The sequence below is a fragment of the Mirounga angustirostris genome, unplaced genomic scaffold, assembly GCF_029215605.1.
Source record: "Mirounga angustirostris isolate CCGP_5_RB_7025 unplaced genomic scaffold, mMirAng1.0.hap1 SCAF_12, whole genome shotgun sequence".
Lineage (NCBI taxonomy): Eukaryota > Metazoa > Chordata > Mammalia > Carnivora > Phocidae > Mirounga > Mirounga angustirostris.
Genome location: NW_026991720.1, coordinates 62,052,451 through 62,074,740, shown reverse-complemented (window position 1 = coordinate 62,074,740; position 22,290 = coordinate 62,052,451). Strand labels below are relative to the sequence as shown.

Here is a 22,290-nt window from a genome sequence, read left to right as displayed (position 1 = left end):
CACCCAGGCACCTGGGGGAGTTTTATATAATATAATTTGTATTTTTAAGAACAGTCTGGCATCGTGTCAAGACAGAGAGGCCAGGTAGAATGTAACTGCAGTAGAGAAAGTAGGAGGACCTGATATAGCAGTGGGAATGGAGGAAGGTGAGTAATTTGCCAAGTTGTTTAGAAGACAAAATTGATAGGACTTGGTGAACTGATTAAATTTCAATAGTGAAGATCAGGTTTCTCTTTAGGAAAAGCTTGGGTAGGAGGAGAATGAGATGAAGGTTGTTTCAGATAATGGAGGTGACTGTTCAAGTTGTTCATGAATATTACTAGTGGGTGACTGGAGATGAAGCTGTCCCCTGATTAACAACAGTAATTTGTTCATGAAAACATTTAATAGTATGAAAAACTATATACCAACAAATTGGACAACCTGGAAGAAATGGATAAATTCCTACAAACATATAAACTATCAAAACTGAAACAGTAAGAAATAGAAAACTCGAACAGACCAATTACCAGCAATGATACTGAATCAGTAATCAAAAAACTCCCAACAAACAAAAGTCCAGGACCAGCTGGCTTCACAGGAAAACCCTACCAAACATTTACAGAAGAACTAATACCTATTCTTCTCAAACTACTCCAAAAAATAGAAAAGGAAGGAAAGCTTCCAAATTAATTTAAGAAGCCAGCAATACCCTGATACCAAAACCGGATAAAGACCTCACTAGAAAAGAGAACTATAGGCCAATATCCCTGATGAACATGGATGCAAAAATTCTCAATAAAATACTAGAAAATTGTATCCAACAATACATTAAAAAATAATTCACTATGATCAAGTGGGATTTATTCATCGGTTGCAAAGGTGGTTCAATATTCACGAATCAATCAACATGATACACCACATTAATAAAAGAAAGGATAAAAGCCATATGATCATTTCAATAGATGCAGAAAAAGCATTTGACAAAGTACAACATCCATTCATGATAAAAACTCTCAACAAAGTAGGTTTAGAGGGAACATACCTCAATATAATGAAGGCCATATATGGAAAACCTACAGCTAATACCAACCTCAATAAAGAAAAAATTAGAGCTTTCCTTCTTTGGTCAGGAATAAGATGATGATATCCACTCTCACCACTGTTATTTAACATAGGATTGAAAGTCGTAGCCACAACAATCAGACAACAAAAAGAAATAAAACGTATCTAAACTGGGAAGGAAAAAGTCAAACTTTCACTATTTGCAGATGACATGATACTCTCTATAGAAAACCTGAAAGACTCTACAAAAAAGTGCTAGAACTGATACACAAATTCAGTGGAGCTGCAGGATATAAAATCAATGTATAGAAATTGGTTGCATTTCTATACACCAATAATGAAGCAGCAGAAGGAGAAATTAAGGAATCAATCCTATTTACAATTGTACTGAAAGCAATAAGATACCTAGGGATAAACCTAACCAAAGAGGTGAAAGACCTGTACTCTGAAAACTTTCAAACACTGACGAAAGAAATCAAAAAGGACACAATGGAATGGAAAGACATTTCATGCTCATGGGTTGGAAGAATACTGTTAAAATGTCTATACTACCCAAAGCAATATACACATTTAATGCAATGCCTGTCAAAATACCAACAGCATTTTTCACAGAGATAAAACAATCCTAAAATTTGTATGGAACCACAAAAAGCCCCAAATAGCCAAAACAACCTTGGAAAAGCAAAGCAAAGCTGGAGGCATCACAATTCCAGATTTCAAGCTATATTAAAAAGCTGTAGTCATCAATATAATAAGATACTGGCACAAAAATAGATACATAGATCAATAAAACATAGTAGAAAACCCAGAATTGAACCCACAAATACATGGTCAATTAATCTTTGACAAAGCAGGAAAGAATATCCAATGGGTAAAAGAGTCTCTTCAGCAAATGGTGTGGAAAACTGGACAGTAACATGTAAAAGAATGAAACTGGACCACTTTCTTACACCATACACAAAAATAAATTCAAAATGGATAAAAGACCTAAATGTGAGACCTAAAACCCTAAAAATTCTAGAAGATGATTTACAGGCAGTAACTTCTTTGACTTTGGCCATAGCAACTTCTTTCTAGATGTCTCCTGAGGCAAGGGAAACAAAAGCAAAAATAAACTACTGGAACTACATCAAAATAAAAAAGCTTCGGCACAATTAAGGAAACAACCAACAAAACTAAAAGACAACCTACTGAATGGGAAAGGATATTTGCAAATGACATATCTGATAAAGGGTTAGCATCCAAAATATATTAAAAACTTATAAAACTTGACACCCAAAAGAATCCAATTAAAAAATGGGCAGAAGACATGAACAGACATTTCTCTAGAGAAGACATACAGATTGCCAACAGACACAAGAAAAAATGCTCAATATCATTCATCAGAATGGTTAAAATCAACAACACAAGAAACAACAGGTGCTGGTGAGGATGCAGAGAAAGGGGAAACCTCTTGCCCTGCTGGTGGGAATGCAAACTGGTGCAGCCACGCTGGAAAACAGTGTGGAAGTTCCTCAAAAAGTTAAAAATAGAACTACCTTTGGATCCAGGAATTACACTACTCGGTACTTACCCAAAGAATACAAAAGTCCTAATTCAAAGGGAGACATGCACACCTATGTTTACAGCAGCATTATCTACAATACCAAATTATGGAAACAACCCAAGTGTCCATCAATAGATGAATGGATAAAGGAGATGTGGTGTCTACATATACACATATATGTATATATACCACACACATACACACACACATATATATACACCACACACATACACACATATATATACACCACACACACATATACACATCTGCAATATTAGCCATGAAAAAGAATGAAATCTTGCTATTTGCAAGAACATGAATGGAGGTAGAGAGTATTAAGGTAAATGAAATGTCAGTCAGAGAAAGACAAGTACCATATGATTTCATTCATACATGGAACTGCAGAAATAAAACAAATGAGCAAAGGGGAAAAAAAGAGATAGAGGTAAACCAAGCAACACTCTTAATTATAGAGAACAAACCCAAAGAATGTACATCAAGTGTAAACCCTAAAGTAAATTATGAACCTTGGGGGACTACGATACGTGAATGTACGTTCATTCTCGTTAACAGATACATCATTTTGGTGAGTAATGTTGATAATGGGGAAGGCTATGCATGTGTGGGGGCAGGGATATATGGGAAATCTCTATACTTTCATCTCAGTTTTGCTATGAACCTAAAACTACTCTGAAGAAGTCTTTAAGTGCTGTTAAAGGTATTAAAATACAAAGCTTTCTGTTCTAAAAATAATTTATTATTTATAAAATATAACTGGGGCAATCATGATGATTGAATAACATGAGCTTATAAATTACAAAAATATTTTTATGTCACAATTTTATGTATTTTATTAATGTGACATCTTTATTGATCACAAGATTTTTCTGCTCATATTTCTGCAAACTCATTTATTAGATCATCACAATTTGTACTTTTATACTTCATTATTCATTAATAAAACTGAAAACAATGTCAGTCGCTCTTGGACAATGTAAAATCACAAGTAACTTTTGATAATTTTTAATTCTCAGAAAGATCTTTCTCCTGATGCAACTGGTATTGGAGTTAAGAGTATTTTATAAGATGCAACATTAGGATAAACTCTGATTATTTTGAAATATAAATTTTAAAACAACTAGAACTGGTGATTCAACATGCAAAAAATTTCTAGAAAGTTTAACTCCATAAAAATTAGTGTAGTATAAGTTTTAATTCAACATTAATTGTAAATTTATATAATAGCATTTGACTGTTTCCTCTGACATTTCCTATAACTTGTAGTTATGCAAGAAACTAGGTGTGGGCTTATAATTTGTACATAACTCAAAATGTCTATTCATGTAATCTTTTGCTGGACCTTCAATTATAGAAAACAATATTTTAAAAGTTGTCTTTCTCTTTAAGCAGTTCATCTGAAGGCCATATGAAAACTGTGTTCTTTTCCACTGACTGTGATGGTCTTTAAATTTAATTTGTATTTTTAAACCTGTATTAGTTTTGCAATGATACAGTATTTTCAGAATTAGAAATTCTAAACTTTTGTAAGAATTCCGTTAACTCCCTGATATACTTTATTGCAATGTCCACTTATACACTATTATTATTATTATTTTTTAAAAGATTCCATTTATTTGACAAAGAGAGACACAACGGGAGAGGGAACACAAGCAGGGGGAGTGGGAGAGGGAGAAGCAGTCCTCCCGAGGAGCGGGGAGCCCGATGTAGGGCCCGATCCCAGGACCCCCACTATTATTTTTAATAGCTTATTGACAAAGTTTACTGCCTGACCACCTGTTCCAGCCCTCAGGACAGATAGTTCATATTTACAGATGTTGTAGGTATGGAACTGAATAGAGGACAGGCTCACAGGAGTCTCAGCACCACCAGTGTATGGAGTCCTTTCTCTCTGCTAAGGCTTCGACATGCTGCCATCGCTGTTTATGCTCTAGCTGCCCCTGTCACCACTGTCAATCTGAGCCTAGTTTCCAGATTAAGGAGGGGCTCATCTTGGAGCTGCACTGCCTTCTAGAGTGCTTGGAGGAATGAGACTACATTTGTAAAAAACTCAAGAAAATCTCTCTTTGAAAAGATGAATATGCTTATAAACTCCTAGTAAAACTGATGAGAGAAAGAGAGAGGGAACACAAATTACCAATATCAAGAATAAAGAAGGGATATCACTACAGATTTTAAGAGAATCAGATCCAGAATTTACAGAATTAGTTCATGAATATCACTAAACAAACACAGCAACATGAACAACAGTAATAATAGCAACAAACAGCAACTCTGGGGAGAGGGAAGACTATAATTTCCAGACTTGCCACATTTTATTGAATTTCCAGTTTTGAAAAAATATAATTAGAAGTCATACAAAGAAACTGTAAAATTTGGCTTATTTAGAGAAAAGAGCAATCAGTAGAAACTATCCTCAAAGAAGCCCTGGACAAAGAGCTGGATTTTAAGGTTTTTAAAGATTTCCTGGACAAAGATTTTAAATCAGTTATGATAAATATGTTTAAAGAAAAAAAGGAGACCATGTCTAAAGGACTACAGGAAATTATGAGAATGCTGCATCACAAAATAGAAAGTGTCAGTAAGGAGAATGAATTTATAAAATGTAGGGAGTAACTGGGAGTAGGGACTCCATGTAAGGGAATGTTACGGTGGTATAAAGATCATGGGTTTAGTCGTCTGCACTACAATGGAGAAAAGACACACTTAATTGCCACAATGGAGCTGCTCAGAGGATTCAATTAGCAACTGACAGAAAAAAGGGAATGAAGTAGAGGAAACACATAGCTTTAAGACTTAAAGAATATTACTATTGGAGAAGTTACATATTTACTACTGTACCACTACCAGTATGGATCTTTCTTCTGATTCTGTCAAGATAGTCTTCTTAGAAAAGGCTTTTTAAAATGAATTTTTATTTCTGCTTCTATATTTTATGTCATGCAATTAATGCTGCCTGAAAAGTAAGCAAATGCTGGTAATTTTTCAAAATTTGTCTCGATGCTATCTCCTAAAACCTTTCTTGCTTCAGCCACTATAGTCATAGCTGCTTCTATTTCCTAGAGCATGACTGATTCTACCAGATACTGTATCTCTATAACTGGGAATGATTTTGCCTATGAAAGGCCATATGGCATTATGTGGAGACAACTGGCAATGTTGCAGACTGGGGAACTGTGCTTCTGCCATGCAGTGGGTAGAGGGGCCAGAGATGCAGCTGAGCTTCATACAATGCAAAACACAGCCTGCCCAAAGAATTATCCAGTCAAAAATACTGCTAGTGTCAAGGTTAAGAAACTCTGGTTTATGTAAATATGTAATAGGTGGATGATTCATACAAATCCTGAATAAAGTTATTTCTAAAACTAGCAAGCATCCACATTGAGTTATAGTTCCAACTAAAAGCATAAATATGAAAATTCTGTGGTCATAGGCAAAAATCCTAAATCCAAGAACTCCCTAATACAGGTGTGTCAGCGGGGGTCCTCCATTAGGCAGATACCAAGATGGGATCAACATGCAAGATATTTATGGAGAAAAATGCTTATTAATGCTAACAGGGAAGGGACAGCAGTCATGGAGGGCCTTTCAGACTCTGATGCAGTTCTCTCACCTATGACAGAGATGGGGAAGAAAGGATTAGGTAGGAAAAGCCTTAGACCGTGGTACAATTCTAAGGAAGTCTCAGTTAAGCTGATGGGAAGTGATTGGACCAAAATACCAATTGGAAGAATCCCACGTGGAGCAGAATATCTTGGCTCCAGTATCCCTGCTGTGCACAGACACTGCCTGGGTAAAGCCCAAGAGAAGTGTGGTCTTGGTGTTGACATTGCAGTTGATGAAGAGGTGAGGCTAACAGTGAAGCATGCTTCCTGCAGCAAGTTCTCTCAGAGATCTGAGCAATAGACTTCCATGACCACCAAAATAGTTATGTGAAAATCATTCAAGAGAAAGTCTTTTTGCTTGTTTGTCTACCAGCTTCAATAACAGAGTTGGAAGAATATTATCTAATAGCAAAATGAAAAGAGAATGTTAAATTTAGGAAACTAGCTGTGTTATTCACTTTGAGGTTTGACCAGTAGATTTAATATTTCTGAGTTAACAAATGTATGTACTAAAGGCATATGGGTTGTGCAGCTCAGCTGTTATAACAAGTTGGACAAACCTTTTAATATAAGTTTCAAAGAAATACTCCTTGAAAACCTATATAGGCATCTTCAGTTAAATAACTTGAAATTAAACAGGAAAGGGTCACTCTGCAATTGTGTATTTATAACAACTTTTACAGAACTAAAAAAAAAAAAATGTGAGATACATTTTTGAAAGCAGTCCTGAATAGATGCCATGCTCAAAATAAAATTTTGCACATACACTTGTATTTTCACATTTCAGCTAAAAATCTACTTACTGATGGTTAAAAGATACTTTACTCAACCTATCTCAAGGCAAATTTATCATTACATATGTCATATTCTGGTTTCTTTATTTACATAGTCAGTGTACCAGGTGATTCATTCAGCCTCCCTTGATTCCTTCCCTTCTCTCCTCTATCTAGTATGTTACTAAAACCAAAAGATCCCACCTTCTTAATTGTTCATAAAATAATTTCTGCCTTTCTTTTCCTCTTGCTCCTATTTTTTGTCAGGATCTCTTTACCTTGTACATTTATTTTGCATAAAATATTAATTTCCCATTTCAAGTAGTTTCTTCTTCATTTCTCTTTCTTTGCACCATTGCCAAAACAATCATCTGAAAGCATATTTTATCCCTTGCAAGTGCCCTTCAGAGAATCCTTTACTGTCCAGTACAACCATTAGCCAGCCCTACCTGGATGACTTCCAAATTGGTATCTCCATCCCCGATCTTTTTCCTTAATTCCTGAATCATGTATCCACTATCTACTCAGCATCTCCACTTTGGTATCTCACACACAACCCCAATTTAACATGACCCTTTATTTCACCCATAAAGCCTTCTTTCTTTCTCTTATAAATAAAAACTCCATCCTTTCGATCACTGACATCTATCTTTCTCACTTTATCGCATCCTATCCTATTACATGGTATCAGATTTATCTTCAAAATACATCAATTTATACTTTTGAAAAATAAGTATCCAGCTCCTTATATGTAGTAGATAATATTTCAAGTATATGTGATAGAGAGTCAAAAATTCCTGTGTTTCTGTAGCATATATCAGACTCTGAGGAAAAGTCTGTAGAAAAAGCAATGTAAACACAACTTTTTATGTACCTGTCCCTCAAACTAACAGCAGAGTTCCTTTAGTTTCTTACTTGCCAACCCCCATTCCTGTCTTGGACACCCAGCCCCTAGATTCTATAACTTTGATATTAGAACCTAGAGATTACAGATTGCCAATTTCTGAAGTTTAGATTTAATACACACTGAATATCTGGATCTTGTTCATGAGTTCAGGAAAAAAAACATGATGTGGAGTAGGAAGAAGGATGCTATTAGGGTAAGCTGTCGGATGGTAGTCAATGGTGAAATTTAAAATAATGTTTGTGAAACAAGAATATAGTTGAAATCATATAACTAGTAACCATCAGATTAAAAGGAGAGGAAAGGCTTTAAACATAAAGAAAACACAGAACCAGAAGTGAGAACTAAAATGTGGTACAACGGAGAAGAGCAAATTTTTATGTTTTATGTTTTAGTCTGTGTTTGTCTGGATTTGAATTCATCCTTCATTCAAACAATATTGAACCCCTTGTATATGCCAAGAACTTACCCAGGCACTTGGTATATTATAATGAACAAGTTAATGCCCCTAATCTCATGGAACTTTATTTTAGTGGGGAGAGAAAGACACTGAACACATAAACAAATGAACAGTCATATATTAGCAGATATAGGAAACGGTAAAAAATACAAAGCAGGTCATAGTGTAGAAAGCAATGAGAGAAGATGCAATTTTAAGTAGGGTGGCCAGTGAAGCCCTCCCTGATAGGGTAACATGAAATGACAAAAACAAGGGCACAGGAAGTGCAAATATTCTGAGATGAATGCATCCCTGGCTTGCCAATAGCAAGGAGGCAGATGTGACTGGAGATTAAAATACATGGAAAGATGAGATCAGAGAATCAAATCATGCAGGTCAAATCATGCACTAGTCAAATCACACATAGTTTAGACAATCGCAGTAAGGAATCTGGATTTTATTCTGAGATGAGAAGCCACTAAAAATTGATGAGGAGAATCTAATTATATTTTTAAGTAACCATATTTATTTATTTACTGATGATAAACCCTGGGGCCAGAGAAAGGTTGGCTTTACAGAAATCTAAATTCTTACTTCATTTTTCTTTTGCTCTAAATAACTGCTATGTAAAACTCCCAAAATAAGTAGCTATGATTAGAAGTACTTTTTTTTTTAATTGGTACATTAGAAGCTATATCTTTCGATTCTCCAGAATGTTAATATTCATATTCCCTATGTCCATCATAACATTTCTTATGACTTAGAGCAAATATCTTTGACGGACTTTTATAAAGTACGTGTAATATGTGAATATTTAACACTTATTCTATTATATCCAGAGGTTAGGAAAGTGCTAACTACTAACTGTTAGATTTTAGAATATAAATGACTTAAGGACAGGCTTAATTATTTGTGGAACAGACCAATATAACAACAACAACAGCAATAATGATAACTATATATTATTTTGACTAACCACTTACTATTGCTGGGTGAGCAGCTAACATGATATATATAGATAGATAGATAGATTTATTTATATTTATATAAGGTTTCATTTCTTTTGTCACAGAGTCCCTAAGAAAAAGGTAAATTTAGTATTATTTTATGGAGATGAAATAGAGACTTACTATGGCTACATAAACTAACACAAGGTCACATATAGAGAAAATGGTGAACAATAAACTGTGTCCAGCAATCTGAATTCAAAGCTACACTGGCTTAAAGGAAGAAGTATGGCTTGAAATTATCCTTAAAATAGGTCAAGTTCCATATCTGGTAATACAATGGAACTGATGTCTAGAGAAATTCTTAGTTTAGAACAATGAAAAATTCTAGAAAAAATATAACATGCATATTTTTAATGCATGGCTGAGCTGATAGAAAAGGTTAGTTCTCAGATGTAGAAATAATGAGAAAACATGACTGTAATGAGACAAGCAGATGTGAAATTTATATTTGGCAGAAGTATCTTTTCATTCATCTTTGACAGTGTACAGGTTTGGTTTTAAAGGTTAAAGATATACTGGATATATAAAAAATCCTAAAGCAACGCAAAATGGGGAGACAAATTAAAGACCTACACAGGATGTCAGGACTCCCACCAGGTGAATCCATCACTTGGTAAACTAAAGACAGAGAGTGAAGATAGTTTTTCTCTTTCTTTCTTCCCTTTTCTTTTTCTTTTTCTTTTTCTTTTTTTTTTGGAAGGTAGCTTTCTATCACATCATTGTCTCTGCTTGGAAAGGAATAAGGAAAAAAGTATCTTATGAGAATTAATTACCACAAATCTTCCATTAAAGGGTTGGAGTGGGATTCATACTACCTGTATGGTCCAAAACAGTAGTTGATAAAGTTTTTCTGTAAAGAGCGAGATAGTAAATATTTCAGACTTTGTGAACCATATGATCTCTGTTGGAGCCATTCAATTTTGCCATTACAGTAGGAAAATCATTCATTTGATAAAACTTTATTCATCAAATCAGGCAGCAGGCTTAATTTGTTCTGCAAGCTCTAATTTACTGACCCCTGACCAAAAGTGTACTTTAAATGAAAAATTAGCTTTAAGTGATCCCACCCTGGTAATATTTCAGGGACCTGGCAGAAGAAAACACAAATCATTTTTGGAGAAAATAATTCAAACCCAAGCTTCAAAGAATTCCCACAAATAATGTTCCAAGAAACAGGAGTTCAATAAGAAAGGAATAACCATAAGCAAAAATCAATAAAACTAACACATTACAGTTAAGCTGTGCAAAGATAGCAGATAATGAAATGACAATATAAGAACACCTGTTTAAAAGAGTAAGAGCATGTAGCAAAAGATGCTGAAAGAAAAAGAGGCTATAGAAGTGACCATATAGAATGAAACCAATAAAATAATCCTAATAAAAGATACGCTTAAAATGAGAAATTCAGTGAGAATGTTGAACAGATAATTAGATATAGTAGAAGAGAGAATTAATGAAGTGAAATACTCATCTTTAGAAAACGTTCACACTGTGACAAAGAGATAAGTGAATATACAAGGAGAAATAATAAGTTCTAACATATCTAATCAGTGTTCTGAGAATGAGGGAAGGTGGTATCAGAAGAAATAATGACTAAGAATTTTTCAGATTTAATAAAAGATGCCAGTTCTCAGGCTGAAGGAGTCTAGCAAATCTTTGAAAATACAATCTTTTAAAAAAAATCACATTGAGAAGCACAATACCAAAAACAAAGGAACCTATTAAATTTTCTCAAAGGGCTGAGCTAAAATATCTGTCCATCTAGAATTGTATACTATGAAAAACATCATTCATAATAATGGTTAACTAAACAAATTTTCAGGTACCCAGAAATTAAGACAATTCATCAACTACACATTCTCACTAATAGAACTTCTAAAGAATGTACTTCACAAAGAAGTTATTGAACCCAAACATCTGAGAAACAGTACACGTATGGGGGTGGACTTAAGCCAGTACCAACTTTATAAAGAACTAATAAAAATAGCTAATAAATAGGAAATAAAAAAATGCAAAGACTAAATGTGATAAACAGTATCATAAAAATTAGGAGGTGTTGCTTGAATTTAAAGCATTCTAAGGTACTTATACTTTGGGGAAGGAGGAAAAGGATAATTATTAACTTTACAATTTCTTAATTTAATATTTCTGATAAAGTATTATAACTACTAAATGGTTGTAAAACTTTCACACCAGAAGATCAAAAAAAAAAAAAAGAATGAGGTTTGGGGAGATTTAGAGGATTATAGGCAAAGATAAGTACATTTGAACAGAGGCAGGGATAAATAAAACATTTGGAAAATAAGAACATCCAGTAATATATATGGGACAATCATTTTTAAAATATTAACATAGCTGAATATGAAGTGCAAAAAAAGAAATGACAAACTTTGCATTTCATATCCAAAGAACAGTGACACAAACTTGTATTACTGTTCATCATTATGTGGATTGCTAACTCAAAGTATTAGTCAACAAATGTAAACATTGTGAAATACAATCTTCTTGTTTGTTGATCTTCTAGGAACAACTGCAGAACACCAGCCTCACAGGAGGCCAATTATAGCAATGTAGCCTCTAGGAGCACATAATCACAACATCTGTAAAAGTCCCCTTCATGGATGGTTTACAGTAGATTTTATTACAGCTTTCATGTTGTACCAGAGGATTTAGCAAATCCTATGCTAATAATAACAAACAACCAATTAAAAACCAGATGATAAAAATTATTACTTTTAACTGGTAATAATTTATGAGGTTTAGACTTGTTCTAACATAATACTAATCACTTTTTAACTTAAGAGCTAATGATCTACTAACTTTACATATTTTGGAATACAAAAACTACTCAACTATAGCATTCTCATTTATAATTCTAATACAAACTTGTCATACTGTTAAAATGATAAGCTATAAACATGTCTAACACAAAATTATAAATATGTCAAAGAAACAAAAATTCTTTGGGCAAAGCCTGAAGGTTTAATTGCTGTTCTTAAAATCTGAGGAAAATTCAATCACATCACACAGTGTTTAAGACCTCTATACTCAATTCTTACAAAGTAAACCCATTTCTAGATACAAAAGTTGCCCAGAGTTTTCATTAATGAAGCATATTTCATTAGTGGTTAAGTAAGATATAAAAATTAATACTTTTTTCATGGGGAAGAGAAGTCTAAAATATCTTCATTTAAAGTTGAAAAAAGATACAATGCATTTGACCATTATAATTCAGGGGTCAATTGACTATTCCTACCCTATTGGTAACCAAGTCACCCCACAGCCAGATACACACACATGCTACTTTTACTACCTCAGATGCCTTTTCCCACCTCCATCCTCATCTACCTGACCAACTCTATTCAACTTTCAGATTTCAGCTAAAATATCACTCCTTGGGACAATTAATGGCTGCCCTTATCTGCAACTACACTGAGCAAAATGCTTCCTCCATTGTGCTCATAGGAATTTTATTTTTTAAGTAGGCTCCACACCCAACATGGAGCCCAACATGGGGCTTGAACTCACAACTGAGATCAAGAGTCAGACACTTAAGTGACTGAGCCACCAGGTGCCCCAGAATTAAAAATATTTTTACAATGCATTGTTATTTGCATATGTGTACATACATAAGTATGTGTGCATATGCATATGTATGCACACATGAAGATACACATGTATTTGCACACATACATATATACATACATATTGCACACATATATACATATATACATATCTATATATGTATATGTATTTGTCCATTTTTAATATAAATAAAATTTAACATAATATAATGCCTGAAGACAATCTACTCAAAAAGTCAAGTAGATGGATTAATAAGGCTTGTTAGCTCTTCTAATTTAGTTTAACAATAAAAAATCAGTTTTTACCAGCTTGACTCATTCTTAGAACATAATTTTCCCTAATGATTATAGCAATATTTATGGCTGGTCATTAAATATTGTTCCTGCCTTTCCAGGAAAAAGATGTTTCAATAACTGCTTTAGCTTCTCTCGAAGCTTATATTCTCAAAGTTATTGCTTATTTTATCAGAATTTAAGGATGATACGTTTTATAAAAACGTGAGTTGGGAAGAATAACATAAAATTTGCTTTGTGGAATATTTACAATAAGACTAAGATTAATATAAAGTAGGGATAAATCAAATTTTGCAAAACTTTTAAGATTTTATTTATTTATTTTATATAGAGAGAGAGGCACAAGCAGGGGGAGCCGGAGAGGGAGAAGCAGGCTCCCTGCTGAGCAGGGAGCCCAATGCAGGGCTCGATTCCAGAATCCTGGGATCATGACCTGAGCCAAAGGCAGACATTTACCCAACTGAGCCACCCAGGCACCCCCAAATTTTGCAAAACCCTTAAAAGAACTTAAACTGTATGATCAGTCACTCATTACATTAAGTTTTACTTCCCTTTTCTATTTTTTCTTTCTTCCTTGCAATTGAAAATCAGAAAAAGAATATAGATAAATCCTGCAGATCCTCATTTCAAACACCTAATTACTAACTTATTATTCTAAGATACTTAATTTAGTACAATATGAGTATTCTATTCTACCTTAAATCTCAGAAATTGAATGTTTTACATTAAGTGAAAAAGTTATGGACTGATAGGGTCAATAACTGACAACATGGTTGTCTTTGTTATTAAATACCATTTGAAATTAAATGGTATTTACAATAACTTATGCTATAAAAATGGATAAATAAGAAAATAAAGGAAAAGGAATGAAATTGTAATGATCTTAAGCAGTTTCTCATGAAAACACCAAAAAGAGATTCATTTCATTATCCTGAAACAGTATTAAAATCTAAATCTCTTTTTTAAGATTTTATTTATTTATTTGAGAGACAGAGTGAGTGAGAGAGAGAGAGCACGAGCCTGGGGAGGGGCATAGGGAGAGGGAGAAGCAGACTCCCTACTGAGCAAGGAGCCTGATGTGGGGTTCCATCCCAGGACCCTGAGATCGTGACCTGAGCCGAAGGCAGACACTTAACCAATGGAGCAACCCAGGCGCCCCTTAAAATCTAAATCTTGATATCAATACAATTTTGAGCAATTATGGGTAAACCAACATAGTAAACTAGTAGATCATAGTACTTAGAGAATACAAGAAGTCAGTTTATTCAACTCCAGCCTTCTGGCATATCCAGTATTTCTAATGAAGCCACTAAATTCCAGAAATTTTAAGTAAGTTTCCCTGGTTATATAGTTCATAAAAAATCTAAAGTTAGAAAAAATTTTAAAAATGGAACAAGAATTTCAGAAGTCTAATATGTCATACCCTAATATAGGGAGAAATGGTTTGAATGCATGTAGCTATATGGAAACTGAATGGTAAGACTGAGAGATCATAGGCATGGTATAAATATACTGTACAGAAATATGTGAATATGTAAATCATTTTATCAAAAGTGGATAAGAGGAAAAAATCCATCCAAAACAACAATCAGTTTTGTGAGAACCATATTTGAAAATGGGTAAATAAGGCATAGAGGAATATAGATTCATTAACAGAAAGTAGTTCAGGGACTTAATCACTAGAAGGTCACTATAAAGGAGAAAGATAAAATCCTTATTTCATCATTTTTTTTTAGCCCAGATACGAACTTTTGATGTCCATATCTAAATGTGTTTTCTTACCTTAGGGCAATTCCTTATAGGATTATGAATATGCTTTAAAATCATAAAGACCCAGAAAAGACTTGCCCAGCCTTGCCACGTGTGAGACAAACCAGTCAACAGCAGTATGAACAGAACTTCTTGTCAGTCCTAGAGGTGACCAGCTGCCCAAGAATAATGGCAAAGTATACTAGGTCAGAACTAACAAATGTTGTACCACTTGGGAGTTACTTAGGCTAATGAATAGTTAAAATATACATGGTTTGTATAATCATTTCTACAGAAAGAATTTCAGCTATTGCCACCCTAAATTTTGTTTTTGAACTACATTTTCTTCGTGTATTTTAGTCATACATTCTCTGTCACTAAGTGAGAATACTATACATTTCCTTTGCTTTGACTCTCCTGAAGAAAGACTGGTACCCTTGAGTAGTTTCATATAATGACATAGTAGTAGTCTACCAGTTTATCCCCAAACTGGTTATGACTACAGTTCTGTCCCTTCTGGTCTGCACGTATACCCAACATGTATGGCGCTATAAGGAAGTAAATTCAATTTTCCTTAGAAACAGGCCAGAACCTGAACAACGTAAGTGAATAATAACAATTATCTGAAAAAATAATTATTATCTGAGCCTGAGCTCCCCCCATCTCAAAGAATAAACAAAGATTATTTTTATCCTAGAGGGAAATCAAAACAATTTGTCTAATAGTCTAGCAAAACATATTCTAGCAACTGGGTATGCACACCAAGTGTCTATTCAGTGATACTGGACTCTGAGTTAAAAGTAAAAAAAAAAAAAAAATACAACTACTTATGTGTGGAAGGACAATGAATTTTAAAAGAAGGTTTATGAAGTCCCATGCCCCTTGACCTTCTCTTATTACCATTGCCTGGTGAACCTTTTCAAGATGAATGGTGTATATCTTTATCTATGACAGTCCATTTAGCAATCACAATATTTTCTATAAGTTAGACAAATTGTCCAGTCACTTAACAAGAAGAAAGGCCAACATCAATTGCAGCAAAGGTCACTCAATCCAGTTTTGTTCTATATTAAATTGTCATCAGATCTGAACGGTGATTTCATCAATAACACATCTAACTAGAATGTTCCAAAATTTAGAAATCAACTGCCTGCCCTATGGGGAAAAATGAAGTAGGTAAATAAGATACAATTTTCCAAAGGAAACTCACAGGGTATTGAACTCAAGATTATAGTCTCCCAGGAGTCTCATTTATCATTTAAACTAAATATGACTTTTAGAAATGACACTGTTGATTCAACGTTTGTCCTTATAGAGATTAAACAAGTGACTGTCATGTGCACTTTGTAGATTTAACTTTCTCTGTCAAACTAGCCAAGCAATAAATATATGAAAGAAGCAAAGTATATTATGATATTATGACCTGAATCTAAAAATGAGGAGCCTAGCACACAGATCCAGAATGAGGGACAACTGACCTGAATTCTTCCAGAGATTAAATGCCATGAAAATAGAGGGAGGCAGAAGAACTCAGATGGAGGGAAAATAAAGAGACAGCTCAGCCAATACAATGACTGGGCCTTGGTTTATTCGGGAAAGAACCACCATACAGCTAAAAAGAACATTTTAAAGAAAATTGGAGAAATCTGAAAATGTGGGAAATTTGAAATTGCTGTTCATTGTCTTAGGTGTGGTAATGTAATGTGGCTTTGTCGGAGGAGGTCTTTATTTCTAGAAAATGGAAACTGAAGTGTTTAGGGGGAGGTGTCATGACATTTGTAAACTTTTAATAACTTGGCAAAATGGAACTGTGTGTGCATGCATGTGAATGTGTGTGTGTGAGTGTGTGTGTATGTGTATGTAGACTGAACAACTGTGGGAAGAAAGGCAGTTCATGAATCTAGGGGAAGGGTGTACAGGGATATATTGCATATTATTTCAACTTTTCTGGGGATTTAACACAATGTACTTTTAAAAAAATCAAATGTATTCCTATGCTCAAAACCAAAAAATGGTATCCATTTTACTTGGAACCAGACCATTCTTTTTTTTTTTAAGATTTTATTTATTTGACAGAGAGAGACACAACAAGAGAGGGAACACAAGCAGGGGGTGTGGGAGAGGGAGAAGCAGGTTTCCCGCTGAGCAGGGATCCCGATGTGGGGCTCAATCCCAGGACCCTGGGACCATGACCTGAGCCAAAGGCAGACGCTTAATGACAGACCACCCAGGCGCCCCAGAACCAGACCATTCTTTACAGTGGCCTGCAAGAACCAAAGTGATGTGGTTCCTCATAATCTCTCTCAACATTTTGCCCACAATTTTTCTCCCTTTGTTAATTCACTCCAGCCACACTGGCATTTCTGTTGTTTCTCAAAAATATCTGGCATGCCTTTGCATTACCAGTTCCCTCAGCCTGAAACATTATCTGCCTAGATGTACTAATTCCTTACTTAAAGACATCTCAGTGGAACCTAATTTACCTAAAGATACAGATGTAGTGAAAAGAAGGGGCACCTGCACCCCAATGTTCATAGCAGCAATATCCATATAGCCAAACTGTGGAAGGAGCCGCAATGCCCTTCAACAGATGAATGCATAAAGATGTGGCATATATATATATATATATACAATGGAATATTACTCAGCCATCAGAAAGGATGAATACCCACCATTTGCATTGATATGGATGGAACTGGAGGGGATTATGCTAAGTGAAGTAAGTCAAGTAGAGGAAGACAACCATCATACGGTTTCATTCATATGTGGAACATAAGAATAGCATGGAGGACCACAGGGGAAGGGAGGGAAATCCAAAGGGGAGAAATCAGAGAGGGAGACAAACCATGAGAGACTATGGACCCTGGGAAACAAACTGAGGGTTTCAGACGGGAGGGGAGGGGGATGGGGGAGAGGATAACAGGGTGATGGATATTAAGGAGGGCACGTGCTGTGATGACCACTGGGTGTTTTCCGTAACTAATGAATCACTGAACACTACATCAAAAACTAATGATGTACTATACAGTGGCTAACTGAACATAATAAAAAAATGTAATACATAAAAACTATACAAAAACTATATCATGAGTTAATAAATTAATGAGTATTTTTGAATTTAAAAAATAAAATTTAGGGGGCGCCTGGGTGGCTCAGTTCGTTAAGCAACTGCCTTCGGCTCAGGTCATGATTCTGGAGTCCTGGGATCGAGTCCCACATCAGGCTCCCTGCTCAGCGGGGGGTCTGCTTCTCCCTCTGACCCTTCCCCTCTCATGCTCTCTGTCTCCCATTCTCTCTCTCAGATAAATAAATAAAATCTTTAAAAAAATAAAAAATAAAAAAATAAAATAAAATTTAGATGTTAATTTATCTGTAATCACAAAAGAATAAATTTGTTACTCCAATGCACATACATTAACCTCCTGTACATTTTTTAAAAGATTCATTTATTTTATAGAGAGAGAGAGAGAGCACATGTGAGTGGGGAGAGGAGCAGAGAAAGAGGGAGAGAATCTCAGGCAGACTCCCCACTGAGCATGGAGCTGTATCCCAGGACGCTGAGATCATGACCTGAGCTGAAATCAAGAGTCAGACACTCAACTGACTGAGCCACCCAGGCACTACTACCCTCTGTACATTTTTTATATCATTTCTCAAATTGTTATACATTTGATTACACAGTATTCCTACTTTTATTATATATATTGCCCCAAAGTGAGCTCCAAGAGGGATGTTCTTTGGGTTTTTTTATTCACTGAATAACTTAGAAGAGTCCCTGGCACATAATAGATTCCTAAGTAATTCTTGTTGAAAGCTTAATGAATGAAGAATGGGTTTTTATGGCTTTCCTTGAAGTTAGAAAATGGAAGATCTGAGTGCAGTTCTGTGTTGGAACACAATTAGTTGGGGAAGATAAAAGACCAAAGAGGAAACAGGTCAGTATAGGGAGAATCTGGGAGGAGATCCAAGGAATAAGAAGTTGGAATGAGAGATGACCTCAAGATACCCTAGATACTGGGTCACTTTTACAATATGAATGAGGAGTTGAAAAGGGAGTGAGGTAAACATATGAACTATCCTCTAAATGTTTTGTAATGTGAGAAAGCTCATTTGCAATCAATGCAAACATAATCTAATGAGATGTACATGAAATATTTTATAAGTGATGAGCCAGAAATAATCAGAATTTAAATAAGACCATACTTGTCAGACTATTTAGCATCCTAACCCAATGATAATACTTACGTTAATGTTGATATGTATTCCCTGTCTTCAGAGCTCATCTGCAGAACCTGGACCTCTACCAATGCCACCTGTCCTACAATATATCAAAGGATATTGGCAAATGGAACCATATTCTTGTCATGAGGCAAAACTACCTAGTAAGGTCTCCATATTATTCAAAAGTATTAGTATCACCTGTGCAATTATAAAAGACCTTGACACCATAGAAAATATAGGACCAGTGACATACAATGCATCTTTGTGGCAATGTAGAGTCACTTAAACTGAGACAGGAGAGAGATGGTTAAGATTCCTGAGGCTGAAAGGCATAAACTCAAAAGCCTCTTTTCAGGATATGCAGTACATCATCACTTTTCTTTTCCTGGGTACTAGTGGTACCTAGGAGATTAGTGATACATATGACCAAAAGTGAGGTACACTTTACCATATGATTCTGAGGTAAGGGACAGACTTCTTGAACAAAGACAGTGAAGTCATGGTTTCATTTAAAAAATGTTGGGAGACTTTCCACATGTTAAATATATATATCTTAGGGGTTTTTTTTAAAGATAAAATTAAGGACAATCTACTGTACATTGTTAATTTATAAAGCTTTTGAAGCTTTATCTCAGAAGATAACATTTAAATGAAAATATATATTATGAATTACAATCATGTGGTTTACAAGTTTTCTAGAATGCAATCCTTTATGCTTTCAAACACATGGCCTACCATAATACTTTCAGTGGATTTTAAAATAATCACTTGTATAGCGGCTTATTCTGGAAAAGTTATTTCAAACATGTTTGTAACCAAACAATACTTAATTATTAAATAATCAATTGTGGTGGTCCCTTGGTTGGAACTTAGAAAGCGAGTCCATAGGTTATCGCTGGGCTGCCATTAACATTAACTTGTGATAATAAATGAGTTTAACTAGACATTTATCTTTTCTGTTCGGGATCCTATCCCCTAAGAAATGGTCCTTAGGGAAACTCACTTGTCCAAGCAATATTCTACTGAACAGTGTTTTGTCAGAAACACTGCTGGTATTTACATCTAGGCAGTTACTACTCCTATTTAATCCTATCTCACCTGATTTATTAATTTTGGCAAAAAGACCTTGAGTCCCTACTATTTACAAAGTAGTACCTGCAGCTTTTCTATTTATTTATATCAAATATTTCTATTTACCTCTTTACTTACATCCACTGTATTTATTTATACCCAATAAATATTTGCACATTTAGTTTTACTTGCTAGCAGTTTAGTTCTAAATGAGAAATATTTCAATGAGTCTTCCTCCTAACTTTAAAAATATCTTTATGACTACCTACAATATGCAGCAATTATTAATTTCAAGCAACTTAAAAACTAAATAATGTAAACAAGCAATATTTTTGAAAACCGGATATTTCATTTATATTATTCTAATCTTATATTGCACTTTATTGCCACTACTGCACTTAATGCTAATATGAAATATTATGAAATATGTCAAAAGATCTGTTGGAGGTTGACGGTGAGTAGTGGTGAGTTAAACATTCATACCACTATTTCACACTTGTTCATTCTTCTTTTACGTTCTGAATTAACAATTCTGTGATCTTTTATGTAAATTTTAAAAACTAAGAATTTAAAAATACTTGAAGAAAAAATACATCAAGTTGTTATCACACACACACAAAATTATATTATTGTCAATTACTTACTGGAATCCTACTTTATCATGCTCAAAAGCCTTAGTTAATCAATGAAAGGATCAAGGTTAGATCAAAGTTAATTTTAAGTAATTAGCGTTTAAATAATTAATGCTGCACTCACCCGCAAAACTAAATATTTATTTTGCTAAAGGGAATAATAATATTCCAAAAATTATATTTTAACTGTAAATGCAATAATCTGGTTTAATCTTAGGTTTGCTTAATATCTGATCTTAATGAAATTACTCTAAACTTAAAATTATGTAATATATATTCTGCTTTTCTAAAGTTGAGAATGTACTTTAAAGAGCAAGGTTAATCTTCATGGTTACCCACATTTTACCAGTGTTCTCCAGGAAAGGGACTAATATTATCAGTTAGAAATTAGCAAATGATAGTCTCATTCTGACCTTTGACCTTTATCATTATTCAGCTCTTTCTGCTATATTCTGCTCCAAGGACTAAATACAGTATGAAAAATGAATCTTAAATAGCATTATCACAGATAATTCTAGATTGCTTGATTTAAATGATCGGTTTTAAACTTCTGATATTTTGAGAAAAATATACACATCATTTCCTTTTTAAAAAATATTTATGTACACTTTGCAAAACATAATAACACTAAAGCAAGGTCAATATTTATGGGTTAATACTCTATCTCCAAATCTAGTGAATATAGTGAAATATGTCAAGAGCTCTTGGCTAGATAAAATTATTTATGGTACAGTAAAACATCATTTTTGTAGTATTTTTATTTTTTTAATAAATGTGAAATTTGAAAAGGAGATAAATGTGAAAAGAAGAAATCCATTTATATCTGTAAATATGTCTAATAAATACATGAACATGTAAATGTTTGTATTTTTCTTTTTGAGATCTAGAAAGCTAAAAAAGAGGAGATAATTTCTTCATACATGTACCCATAACATCTTTCCTTTTTAATTTCCCCCCCCAGAGACTAATTTGTCAAGCCTGGAAAAGATACATATATTAATACTGACCACTAAAAGATTCTTCATCACAATTAATATTATGAAATATCTTTATGACTTATACTTTAAAATCCCATAAATATATTTATAATTATTTCTCCTAAACATAAAAATCAACAATGGCATTTTTCAACTTGGTAAAAATCGGTCCTAATTGCACTCTAGGCATTTCTAATAATAAAAAGGAATAACAATCAAAGAGGTTTAATTTAATGCTCGATAGAAAAAATATTTTAAAAGGACAGAATATGAAGCCATTGAAGATGTTATAATACAGAGAGAAAAGTCTGATGTGAAAAAATTAGTGTACACTTATAATAATTCAATACAGATATAGAAAATAAACATAGCCAATCAAAATAGCTTATTTAAAACACTGATAAATGAAGTGATAGTCATCAA

General features: G+C 34.1%; 1 protein-coding gene across 6 annotated transcripts in view; it reads right to left on the bottom strand.

Moving 5' to 3' along the window:
* The window catches only part of THSD7A (thrombospondin type 1 domain containing 7A), a 448,580-nt gene that overhangs the window by 376,666 nt on the left and 49,624 nt on the right, over positions 1–22,290 (bottom strand). Inside the window, exon 1 of one of the 6 annotated variants that reach the window (XM_064575206.1) lies at positions 19,212–19,987. The exons of the other annotated variants lie outside the window; for them this stretch is intronic. The gene's annotated coding sequence lies outside the window, so the exon portion shown is untranslated. Of the gene's footprint in view, positions 1–19,211; positions 19,988–22,290 lie in introns of those variants that run through there. 6 annotated transcript variants of the gene reach the window in all.